The sequence below is a fragment of the Schistocerca gregaria genome, chromosome 9 (assembly GCF_023897955.1).
Source record: "Schistocerca gregaria isolate iqSchGreg1 chromosome 9, iqSchGreg1.2, whole genome shotgun sequence".
NCBI lineage: Eukaryota > Metazoa > Arthropoda > Insecta > Orthoptera > Acrididae > Schistocerca > Schistocerca gregaria.
The window spans coordinates 133,935,724-133,948,707 of NC_064928.1; the positions used below are offsets into that span (position 1 = coordinate 133,935,724).

Here is a 12,984-nt window from a genome sequence, read left to right on the forward strand (position 1 = left end):
CATGGATTGCGTCCCAGGGGGTGTTTTCAAACAAGATAATCCTCGCCCACATACCGCTGTTGTAATCCAACATGCTATGCAGGATGTCGACATGTTGCCTTTGCCTGCTCGACCACCAGATCTGTCTCCATAGGAACACGTGTGGGACATTATCGGATGAGAACTGCAGCGTCATCCACAAACTGCATTAACCACCCTTGTATTGACAGAGCAGGTGCAGCAGACATGGAGCTCCATCTCACAAACTGACATCAGGCACTTGTACGATACAGTGTATGCACATTTGCGTGCTTGCATTTAGCACCTGTTATTAGTGTACCAGCATTTCACATTTGCAATGGCTTTCCTCAACCTAGACAAATTTTGTCCCGAAATAAATTATTTATTGCTGCTAGGACTTTTACTGTCGTCGTACAAGCAAAAAAGTGCCATTTGTAACGTTCCCTCTTCCTGTTTATTTAGGTTTGATTTGTTTGATTGTTATTCTTTATTTCTATTATTCGGAATCTTTTTTTTTATTAAATTGAGCCTGAAACTTTCGTAATAAATACTTCGCGTGAAGTACGATTTGCAGCATAAACAAAAATTAATTTCGGAAATGTAATCCACTGAATATTAAAAGTAAAGCTTTTGAACAACGCGCGTGACTGACTAGATACATTCAGAGGGTACGTACATTCGCGTGCGAGTGGTTGCGGTCTGATGAGAAATTTTCATTGTGAAATAATTTCGTCGTAACACACTCGGAGATTGCGAACGTACATTCAGAGTAGAGGCACGTACGTTCTATCATTCCCCGTGTCCTGGGTAAAAGAATGGCAATTATTTAAATCTAAGAGCATTTCTTTTGCATCAGACTAGTATTTTTATAAGGAAAAGAAGATTGCAGGTTCTGAATGCCTCGGCAAAACGAATCGGAAGTAATTTTAGCGGCCACGAAAGGAAAGTAGAGAGCACAATCACGTACCTCTATTGTTGAGCAGCGCCGTTTTGAAGATCTTCGGTTCCATCTAAAACTCGCCTTCTCTGCTTAACATAAATACTCCATAGGCATGGGAATAAGGCTTGTTGTGCGATGAAAATAATATAAAACACATCTTGCGTCTTTTAACTCTTTCATTTACCACCCACACACACATTAGTAATTAGACAGTACGACATCCCACCAGCCCATCAGAACAAAAAGTAGTCGTTCATACAAGAAATAAAAAACGAAAGGCGAAATTGTTCCTATGTCTCTCAAAGATAAAAAGTTTACCAGATATTTCTCTGGTGTGTCACTGGAACAATTTTTCAGCACCTCTGCGATTAAATCACAATATTTTCAGTTCCTTTACACACTAAATACGAGTCAGCCAACAGGCTGTTTGCTAGATAACTGCGAATGTGTGGTTACGAGCGGCCATTGACTTCGGTATGAAATATTGTACCCTTTTAGTTCAAATGGCTCTAAGCACTATGGGACTTAACATCTGATGCCATCAGCCCCCTAGACTACGTGAATGTAACTAAGGACATCACACACATCCATGCCCGAAGCAGGATTCGAAAATGAGACCGTATCAGCCGCGTGGTAGTACAAATATATTTAAAAGATAGACTTTCCGATTAACTTACCATCTAACTGAACTGAAATTTCATCCCTGGCCTATAATCAGAGAAAGAACCACCTCAAAAATTTGGTGCCCAAATAAGACGATGTCTAAATAGTCAGCGTGGTTGAAAATGGATAAGTCGACCAGGATCTCGACCTTGGCCATCAAGATACCCTGACCTTAGTCCTGTGGATTTTTTTGTCTGATATCGCTGCACCGTTTCGTCATATTTACGACATAATTCTGGGGTGTCTGAAACAATTCGTAAGTCACTGACCATTATATCAGATCCCGTGAAACGATGTGATCTCTCTATTTACCATTGCAAGACGAGTTGGAGAGAAATTTGACTTGAAGATATTTTCTTTACGGGAGCCAATATTACGAGTAGACAAAACGAATAGCCTTCCGCCTACAGCGATTGCCACTCTGTTCATGGTGAAATTTGAGGAGGAAGCATTAGAGACGGATAGATACAAAGTCACATGCTTCTTTAGCTATGCTGATGATACCTTTGCGATCTGGCCTTAGGGTAGGGACAGGGTCAATGAGGATTTCGAACGTTTAACTCGCGCCACTCAAATATGAAATTAATCATAGAAATGGAGAAAGATGGTGAGATGCCATTTCTGGACGTGATAGTCATAAGGAAAGCAGATGGGTCGTTTGACCACAGTGCGCATCGCAGATGAGCACAAATGAAAACGTCTGGTCAATGGCGGACGAGCAACTGGCTCTTCACAATACGCCAGCCATTACGCTTGATGAACTGTGGTATCGTGTTGAAGGTACATGGGCAGCTGTACCTGTACACTCAATCCAAGCTCTGTCTGACTCAATGCCCAGGCGTATCAAGGCCATTATTACGGCCAGAGGTGGTTGTTCTGGGTACTCATTTATCAGGATCTATGCACCCAAATTGCGTGAATATGTAATCACGTGTCAGTTCTAGTATATTTGTCCACTGAATACCCTTTTATCATCTGCGTTTCTTCTTGGTGTAGCAATTTTAATGGCCAGTAGGTTATTCCCCATTCTTTTGGCTACAAAACCCTGTTTTTCAACATAATCTCCGTTCAATGCAACGGCCCTACCAATCTTACTGGGAGGAGATGTATGCGAGTATGGTACCACTCCACTGGTCGACGCCTGACCAGCGTCTTGCTGCAGCAATAACTTCCCTATCACCCACGTACTGCTTCCCACCGGGCACATCCTTCAATGGGCCAAACAGTTGGAAGTTGGGAGATGCTAGACCCTGGGTGTAGAGTGCACAAGGAAGACATTCCTATGAAATTCTGTGAGCTCCTCTCGGGTAGAGGGAGACCAAGAGATGAATACACCAAGAAGATTCAGAAGGATGTAGGTTGCAGTAGGTACTGGGAGATGAAGAAGCTTGCACATGATAGAGCAGGATGGAGAGTGCGTCAAACCAGTCTCTGGACTGAAAACCACAACAACAACAACAACTACAACATGTGGGAGGTCACAAAACGGGTAACCAATTTAGAGCCTAAGAAGACGATCGCCATGACTCTACCCGCTGAGGGTGCTTCTCTGAACTTTTTCTTCAGAGTAGATGTGCTGTGTTAGGAAGTAGGGAGCAGTGGGAAGAAACAGTTCGACACCGTACGGGGGACATCGTTTGGTTCACCGATGGGTCGAAAACAGACCAAGACGTTGGGGCAGGGTTGTACGGAGTTCAGCCAAGACTGGAGAGCATCATCTCTCTAGGAAAACTGGCCTGTGTATCAAGCTCAAATTACTGCAATCAGGGCATGTGTGGAAGAGAATATGCGTAGGTGTTACAATGGCCCTAGCATCTACATCCATTCAGAGAGCCAGGAAGCCCTGAAATCATTGGCAGTTCCTGCAACAAGATCTAAGATTATTGCAGATTGTCACAGGGCTCTGGTGGAGCTAGGGGGAAGCAATAGGGTAAACCTAGTGTGGGTCCCTGGCCACTCAGGGATCTGTGGCAATGAACAAGCCGATAGATTGGCTAGTATGGGGGCAAAAACTCCATTTATTGGACCGGAACCTGTCCTGGCAATAACCAAGGCTATGATCAAATTAGAACTATGGGACGGGCCTAGGAAACAGCACGTAGGACATTGAACCAAGGTCCATAAACAAAAACATGTTATGGTAATGCCCAAGCCAATGCTATGATCAAATTAGAACTACGGGACTGGCCTAGGAAACAGCACGTAGGACATTGGACCAAGGTCCATAAACAAAAACATGTTATGGTAATGCCCAAGCCAAGGCTATGATAAAATTAGAACTACGGGACTGGCCTAGGAAACAGCACGTAGGACATTGGACCAAGGCCCATAAACAAAAACATGTTATGGTAATGCCCAAGCCATGTTTTAAAAGAAGCTCTGTAATCCTGAGATTGATCAGGAAAGGGATCAAACTCGTGACTGGACTGATGAACGGCCATGGGAATTTCAGAAAACAACAACACACAATGGGTATAACGGAAGAGGACCCTAAATGTAGGATCTGTGATGAGGGTGAAGAAACTGCATCACATCTAATCTTCGAGTGCACGTCATTGGAGAGTAACAGAATCTTCGGGACAGCTAGATCTGAAGAAATTGTGTTTAACAAAAAACTGATAGAGGGACTCCTTGCATTATTTAAGGGCACTGGTTGGCTTTGCTAGACATCCAGGGAGCGATACCGCACAATAAACCTAGTTTTGGTGCGGGCAGTGGCGGGTCAGACCTAAGCTGTTTTAGCTTCCCTGTTGAAATCAATCAATCAATCAATCAATCAATCAATCAATCAATCAATCAATCAGATGTGCTGTGGCGACACTCCATGAACTGCAGTTTTCTTTCCGGTTCCAGGTGATGAGCTCATGTTTCACCGCTTGTGACGATGTTCGACGAAAAATTGTAACGATCAGCCGCGTAACTCGCAAGAAACTCCGACAGGTGGTTCTTCGTTGCTCTAGTCTTGTGTTATGCTGCGAGGAACCCAGGTCGAATACACCTTTGAGTACCCCAACTGATAGACGCGTGTCAGCACTGCCAACAGAGACGTCCAGTTTAGCATCGACGTGTTTTATTGTGATTCGTCCACTACCTCGAGTGAGAGTGTCCGCACGTTCCAACACTGGAGGAGTCACAACTGTGTGCGGCCGGCAGCCACGCGGGAGATAGGAAAGGTTTGCGCGACCTCATTGCGGATTATGGCAGACGCCTCGCCCAACGACTCACCGTGCTTCTGTTCACTGCCAGGTCTTCGTAGACAATCTACAAGCGCCGGTGAATATCTGTATTTTTCCGCAAAAAGAAACTCAATGACAGCTACCTTCTTGGAAAGCACGCCCGTTACAGACACCATTTTGGAGTCTACGTACAGCGCCGCCACATATAGGAACTTCATGAAACTTTAACGGCTGGAGAGTGTGTATTCTACGATTTCTCACAAGAAATTCTGCATTTTTACAACCGAAATTGGCCGAGAAATAAAAATTTATTGCATTGCCCGTAGTTATTGAGCGTCCTTCGTAGATTGAGACTAAACCAAAAAGTTTAAATTCGAAATACGTTTGTACTAACCGGAACAATACTTCTTACTGGAGACAGTAGCGTCTCGTAACAAAATATTCGGAATTGGTTCTCATGTTTGATGAAACGTTTTTGTTTGTACATTGGAGCGCCAAAAACTCTGGTATAGGCATGCGTATGCAAATACAGAGATATGTAAACAGGCAGAATACGGTGAGTCGGTCGGCAATGTCTTTATTACACATGTGTCTGACGCCATTGTTAGGTCGGTTACTGCTTCTAAAATGGCAGACTTACAGTCGGCGCACGATCGATGGGACACAGCATCTCCGAGATAGCGATGAAGTGGGGATTTTTCCGTACGGCCATTTCACTAGTGTACCATAAATGTCAGGAATCCGGTAAAACATCACATCTCCGACATCGCTAAGGCGGGGAAAAATATCCTGCAAGAACGGGACAAACGACGCCTGAAGAGAATCGTTCGACGTCACAGAAGTGCAATCCTTCCGCAAACTGCTACAGATAATGCTGGGCCATCAACAAGTGTCAGTGTGCGAACCTTTCAACGAAACATCATCGATATGGGCTTTCGGAGCCGAAGGCCCGCTCGTCTACCCTTGATGAGTGCACAACACCAAGTTTCACGCGTCGCCTGGGCCCATCAACACCGACATTGACTGTTGATGACTGGAAACATGTTACCTAGTCGGACGAGTCTCGTTTCAAATCGTATCGAGCGGGTGGACGTGCACGTGTATGGAGACAGCCTCATGAATCCATGGACCCTGCATGTCTGCAGGGGACTGTTCAAGCTGGTGGAGGCTCTGTAATGGTATGGAGCGTGCAACACGAGTGATATGGGTCCCCTGATACGTCTATATACGACTCTGACAGGTAACACGTACATAAGCATCCTGTCTGATCACCTGCATCCATTCGCGTCCATTGTGCACTCCAACAGATTTGGGCAATTCCAGCAAAACAATGCGACACTCCACACGCTCAAAACTGCTACATAGTGCCTCCAGGAGCACTCTTCGGAGTTTAAACACTTCCGCTGGCTACCAAACTCCTTAGACATGAACATTATTCAGCATATCTGGGATGCCTTGCAATGTGCTCTTCAGAAGAGATCTCCACGCACTCGCACTCTTACGGATTTATGGACAGCCCTGAAGGATTCATGGTGTGAATTTCCTCCAGCACTACTTCAGACATTAGTCGAGTCCATGCCACGTCGTGTTGCGGCATTTCGCTCGCTCGCGGGGACCCTACAGGGTATTAGGCAGGTGTACCTTACCCTTTGGCTCTTAAGTGTACTATCACAGTTCTAGAAAGTAGAAGATCGAACCTTTGTTTCAGTTTAGCAAAACCGTGAGTATATATCGTTACAGAGATTAATGCCGCTATAGCTTTTACAAGTTTAATGACTGCTGATATCATTGGCGATTTGCCTCTGCATTACAGACAGAAATTTCTCCACAGTTGTATCGTTAAGAAACTGCCATAGAGAAGCAAATGCATCCCTTAAAATTAAATGAAGTCACAGAAGTACTTCGCCAGCGTATTAATGGCCTACAACTGATCCGCTCACAGCCGTTTAGCAGCCCAGAGATTCCGACTCGGTTCTCCAGTAGGGCCGAACACGAACCGAAGCTCCGTTAATTCTTCCTTTCTGTGTGTCCCGTCGTTTCCATTAAGACCCAATTCAGGCTGGAAAGATTCCCTTCGGAGAACTGCTAATGGCAGCCATATATATTCGAATGAGGCCCTTTAGAGCCTCGCCTGTCACATAAATTGTCCCCTAATCGGAAATAACCGGCGCGAGAACTCCTTACCCAACTTTCGCTCCGGAGTGACCCGGTTGTGAGCCTTACATCTCTCTCTGTGCGTCATTTTTGCCCCGATTATTTATCCCTTTTGCCTCCACCTCACACTCCTTCTACATTTCTTTCTATAGCCAACAATGAAGAATAATGGTCTGGGAGAGCTCCGACGTCCTCTCGGGAAATTCTTGTTCGAGCGCACGACAAATGAAAAAGTGTCCGACAGGTGGAAATGTATCATAATATTAGCATGACTCGAAAACTTGTTATTACGAAGTACATCGTTTTTAAGTTAACTTGAAAGATCTGAGGGATAATTGAAGAATTTAGTACACAATCTACTTTTCATTTTCTGCTGCATGCAACGTAATAGAGGCGAAGATTGACTGTTTACGTTAACAGGTTGCAGAGAATGTAGTGATTCCTAAGAAGAGTAAGATATCTTCATATCTGCCGCGTTTCATGACTGATGAGTCCGCTTCCAGACGTCAAGACAATAAATTTAATCTCATCAAAATATACAGTGAAAAAAAACCAGCGATAGGCTATAGGGACAGGTTCCTTGCAACAAAACAAGAGTAAACATGTTTAATGTTAATAGATACATTTATAAATATACAGGGTGTTTCAGAAGTGGTGCTCAATATTCGCGGATATGACAGAAATGATCATTCGAAACAGAAAAAAAGAAAAAAACTCATGTAAAATGGTCTCTAAAAAGCATACCTTAAGGACTATGAGACTATGAGAACTTGTTCATCTTCGATACGATGAAAGGCTTCTCCTCTACTTGTGTGCGTACTGTAAGACCTTCGGTACACACACCATCAGATTATTTGACTTGTCGCTCTAGCGAAGTAGGCGAGTGTTAGCAATATGTCTCGTGGTCTTATCGTGGCGTGTTTATCTTCTGCCGTTATGTCAGATGATAGAAATGCCACTTGCACGCTTAGAGCAGCAGATTGACGGTGACCAACAAATTACGGACATGTAAATGTAACTTTAGAATTTTTGAAAGGCTGTTTGACGGACTGTATTGATCGTATTGAATGCGGACAAATTCAGTGCTGCGTGAAATATGCCTGTAATATAATTTACCATTCCGATTAATTACATTTTTGAATTCTACGTCACTGTTGATTTAATCAGAGTTCTCACCTTAGACGTAGAATTAGTCCTTCTGCCACAATTTTAAGTCATTAGTCTCCATCGATGTTCTTCTCTTTGTTGACCGTGTGTATCTTCCTAAGTCGGCATCGGTTCACTTCACGAAGACGGTGGAAACCAAGGAAATACAATGCTACGTCACTTTAAATAATTTTCGTAACACTTCGATACTTCCCACTATTTTTTATTCACAAGACAATAAGACTTGCTCTGCTCGTCGCACAAACCATAATTGCTAACAACATGGCTGCCTTTCCGCACCCTCCAAAATTACGTCCGTCCTCCACAAGGCAACAATCGAAATTGTCTCTTAGCTCCTTCTTGGAGTATGAAACAAAAGAGAATCCAATGTGAACATTACAAAGACTATAATCTACATGCCTATCAATTTAATCTTTGGTGCAGCCTTTAAGGTATTGTATGTCTGTGCGTCGGAATGTGTCATTACAGAGGGTCATTCAATAATTAAAGAGACAAACTGGTCTGGGGAGAAACTGTTACTGGGGCAAGTTTGGTATTTTTATAGCTTTAAGTTGGCACCACTCGGATGAGCCCTGATCAGCTGATGTATTGGTTCAAGTGGTTCAAATGGCTCAAATGGCTCTAAGCACTATGGGACTGACGAACACCGTTCTGGTCGACCAGTTGCAGTTTCAACTCCCTCACTTGAAAGTCCAATTGACGACATTATTCGTACCGATCGCCGTGTGACTGTGTACAAATAGTTGATAAGGTTCAACTTAGTACTGGTACAGTTCATAACATTATCCGTAACAAGCTGAAGTACCGCAGAACATGTGCAAGATGGGTTCCACAGGAGTTGACGCGCCTACACAAGGAAACAAGTTTGAGAGTGTGCACAGAGCTAAAGGAACGTCATGAAAGAGAAGGTGAGCACTTCCTCAACAAAATGTTAACTTCAAACTTCCTGGCAGATTAAAACTGTGTGCCGGACCAAGACTCGAACTCGGAACCTTTGCCTTTCGCGGGCGAATGCTCTACTACTGAGCTACCCAAGCACGAATCACGCCCCGTCCTCACAGCTTTACTTCTGCCAGTACCTCGTCTCCTACCTTCCAAACTTTACAGAAGCTCTCTTTCAGGAGTGCTAGTTCTGCAAGGTTCGCAGGAGAGCTTCTTTAAAGTTTGGAAGGTAGGAGACGAGATACTGGCAGAAGTAAAGGTGTGAGGACGGGGCGTGAGTCGTGCTTAGGAAAGCTCAGTTGGTAGAGCACTTGCCTACGAAAGGCGAAGGTCCCGAGTTTGAGTCTCGGTCCGGCACACATTTTTAATCTACCAGGAAGTTTCATATCAGCACACACTCCGCTGCAGAGTGAAAATTTCATTCTGGAAAATTTTAACTCGTGATGTAACTTGGGTTCACTCTTATGAGCCAGAATCAAAAAGACAAAGTATGGAGTGGAAGCACACCACCTCACCTGTCAAGAAAAATTTAAAACCCAAGCATCGGCAGGAAAAGTCATGACGACGGTGTTTTGGGTTGCCGTAGGTCCAGTTTTTTGTGATTATCTCGAAGAGCAGCGTACAATGAACAGCCAGTACTACTTGCATTTGCTTTTAAACAGGGAAGAATGAGAGAGAGACGTCGTAGATCCCAGAGGAGAGATGTGATTCTCCAGCATGACAACTCACGTCTTCATATTGCTCAACTAACCCATGAAACCATCGACAAAACGGGCTGGGAAGTACTGCTTCATCCCTCTTACAGTCCTGATTTAGCACCCATTTGTTTGGTGCACTGAAGGATGCACTACGTGGGAAGATGTTCCAGGACAACGAGGAAGTGAAAATGTTTATGAGAAAGAGTTCTTTGCAGTCGGAGTAAAAAAGCTTGTAGCCCGTTGGAACAAGTATATAAATGTTCAAGGGGATAATGTTGAAAGGCAGAAAAAGTATTCTTTTGTAAAAATAAACGCTTTTCTCTCCAGACCAATTTGTCTCTTTAATTATTGAATGACCCTCGTATATACGATATAAGTGAGAAAAGAAATGCCATCTGGCAACGGTGTGTTGTTGTACCTGTGTAGACCGCTGTGTTCATCCCTTCCGGCAGGCCGCTGTGACCGAGCGATTCTAGGCGCTTCGGCCCGGAACAGCGCGGCTGCTACGGTCGCTGGTTCGAATCCTGCCTCGGTCATGGATGTGTGTGATGCCCTTAGGTTAGTTAGGTTTAAGTAGTTCTACGTTCTATGGGGCTGATAATCTGAGATGTTAAGTCCCATAGTGCTCAGAGCCATTTGAACCATTTGAGTTTCAGACTCCGTACAGCGATCACGTGATTTCTGAGAGTGCCATCAGTAAAGTTGTGTTTCTGTTGCGTGTAACGACAATGGAACAGTGGAATATAGAGCAACGGTATGCTATCAACTTCTGTGTTAGACTTGGAAAATCCGCAAGTGTAACCTTTGAAAATTTGAAACAGGTCTATGGGGAACATTGCTCATCAAGAACACAAGGTTTTTGACGACACAAATAATTTTTGGATGTCTGAAAGCACGCTGAAGATAAACCTCGCTCAGGGAAACCTTAAAGTTAAAAATCCGAGGAAAGCGTCGAGCGTGTGTGTGTCGTTGTGAGATCAAACCGATGATTAGCAGTAAACACTTCCACCGTACATCAGTTTTTGATCGAAGATTTGCGCATGCGAAGGGTTTGTGCAAAAATGATGCCGAAGAACCTTACAACTGAGCAGAAGGACAATCGAAGAAACGTGTGCGCTGATCTTCTAGAGAGGTTTTTAAAAATTGCATAAAACTCTACTATGTGTAAGAATGTTATTTTGCTATCCGTTTCGCTTCTGAACCATCGTCAACGGCAGGAAAATTGTCCTAGAAGTAGCATTACTTATGTATGCTTTAAAATAAGTAATTGCCAAGCTAATATAAAATCGAAAACTGTAACAAGATAAAAATAATTTTATCTTGTTATAATTTTCGATTTGACATTACCTTGGCAATATTGCTTTCCTGTGATAACTTATTTTAAAGCAGATACATCTGTGATAGTTTTCCTGCCGTTGATGATAATTCAGAGCCGAACCGGTAGCAAAATAAAATAACATTCTTATAGACAGCACAGTATTATGCAGTTTTTAAAGTTTGTGCATGCTGTTGACCATCGACTAAGCAAGGTGTTCTCCGTGAGAAGATTTCCAGTGACCACGAATGGTTCGGTCGCGTGATCCCAGGTGATGAATCCTGCATTTCTGAGTACGTTCCCGAGACAAAGCGACAACGTCAGGAGTGGCACACTGAGACGTCTCCTCGACAGAAAGAAGCTCGAATGAGTAGTTCGAAAATCAAATCACTGTTGATTTCCTTTTTTCCAGTGTACGGGGTCCGAGCATAAGGTATTTGCTCCACCAAGACAAACTGCCAACCGAATATTTTACAAGGATACCCTTGAAAGGCTCAGGAAAGGGTGAATCGAATGAGACCCTGCACTGTGGATAAGTGGGTTTTACTTCAACAGGCATTCCTCTTGTTCCACAATCCCCCCCGCCCCCTTTTTCACCTGATCACAGCCTTCGTGACTCTTTTCTTATCCGAAAATTGAAAAAATGTCTTAAAAGGAAGTCATTTTGGGATTCTGGAGAACGTTAAAAAGAATGTGGCCGACGTGTTAGAGGTCCTACCAGTTGAAGCCTTTCAGCACTGCTACGACTTCACTGGTGTATAGCTGCCTAAAGGAACTACTTTGAAGCGCACAATATTATTGTTTGAAGAAAGTAAAAAATTTGGTAGATAAAGAAATTAGTCCCAGTACTTTTCTCACACGCCTCGTATATACAAGGTGACTTTCTCCACCGTGTAGAATCTCTAGGGACTGGTCGATGAGAGGATACGGTACAAAAAATTCTAATGAACTTACGTCGGGAAACATGTGGTTTCCATGCAAGAGACCATTTATTCATGTGGCAGAGACTGCGGTCTAATACGCGCTGTACCATGCAGGCACAGTTACAGTACGTGCTGAAAATGGTTTTCATGTTCCTCAACGCAAGCGCGTACGCGCTGTAGCATGCTCTGTCTCACACGATCACATTAGCCAGGCTGCACCCGAAGAGTGTCAAAGGCAGTATGAATACGCTGCTCCAACGTCTCCACATCTGTAATTAGCTCTGCATACACGATACTTTTGAGATGGCCCCATAACCAGACATCGCACGGGTAGAGATCAGCTGGACGAGGAGGCTATGCAACTGGGCTCCCTCGTTCAGTCCATTGACCAGGGAAGGCATGACTGAGATGCGTCCGGACCTTAACGGCGAAGTGGGCTAGAGCATCATCGTATAGCAGCCACAGAACCCTTCGAATCATCAAAGGGACTTCTTCCAGCAGGGGAGGCAAAGTCACCTACAAGAAACGCGAATAGTTCCGGCCTGTTAGGTGACGTGGAAAGAAAACTGGTCCAAAAATTCAGTCGCCAGTTATCCTGGCCCAAACATTATGGCTGCACCGATGCTGATGATTCGCTGTCATCGTACCATGGGGATTCTGCATACTATCCCACAGATAACTGTTATCAAGGTTGAAGATACCACTTCGCGTAAAGATGGTATCATCTGTGAATGGGAGGAATGACACAAATCCCGGAATTGTGGATACTTGGTGAAGAAACCAGTGACAAAACTGCTTCAGAGGTGCAAAGTCTGTCGCTAGTAAGCCCTGCACACGCTATAAGTGATAAGGTTAGTAACAATTGTCACGAGAATGTCCACATGGTCATCTGGCTTACCCTGTACTGGCGAGCCAACTGCCTCGAACTGACACGGTGGTCGCCTCCGACAGTGTTAATCATATTTTCCTCCAAGTCTGGTGTCCGAACATTTCGGGTACATCCTTC

The 12,984-nt window shown here is 44.1% G+C and overlaps 1 protein-coding gene across 1 annotated transcript in view; it reads right to left on the minus strand.

The window, feature by feature from the left end:
• The window catches only part of LOC126291467 (uncharacterized), a 2,161,958-nt gene that overhangs the window by 262,383 nt on the left and 1,886,591 nt on the right, over positions 1-12,984 (minus strand). The window lies entirely within an intron of this gene.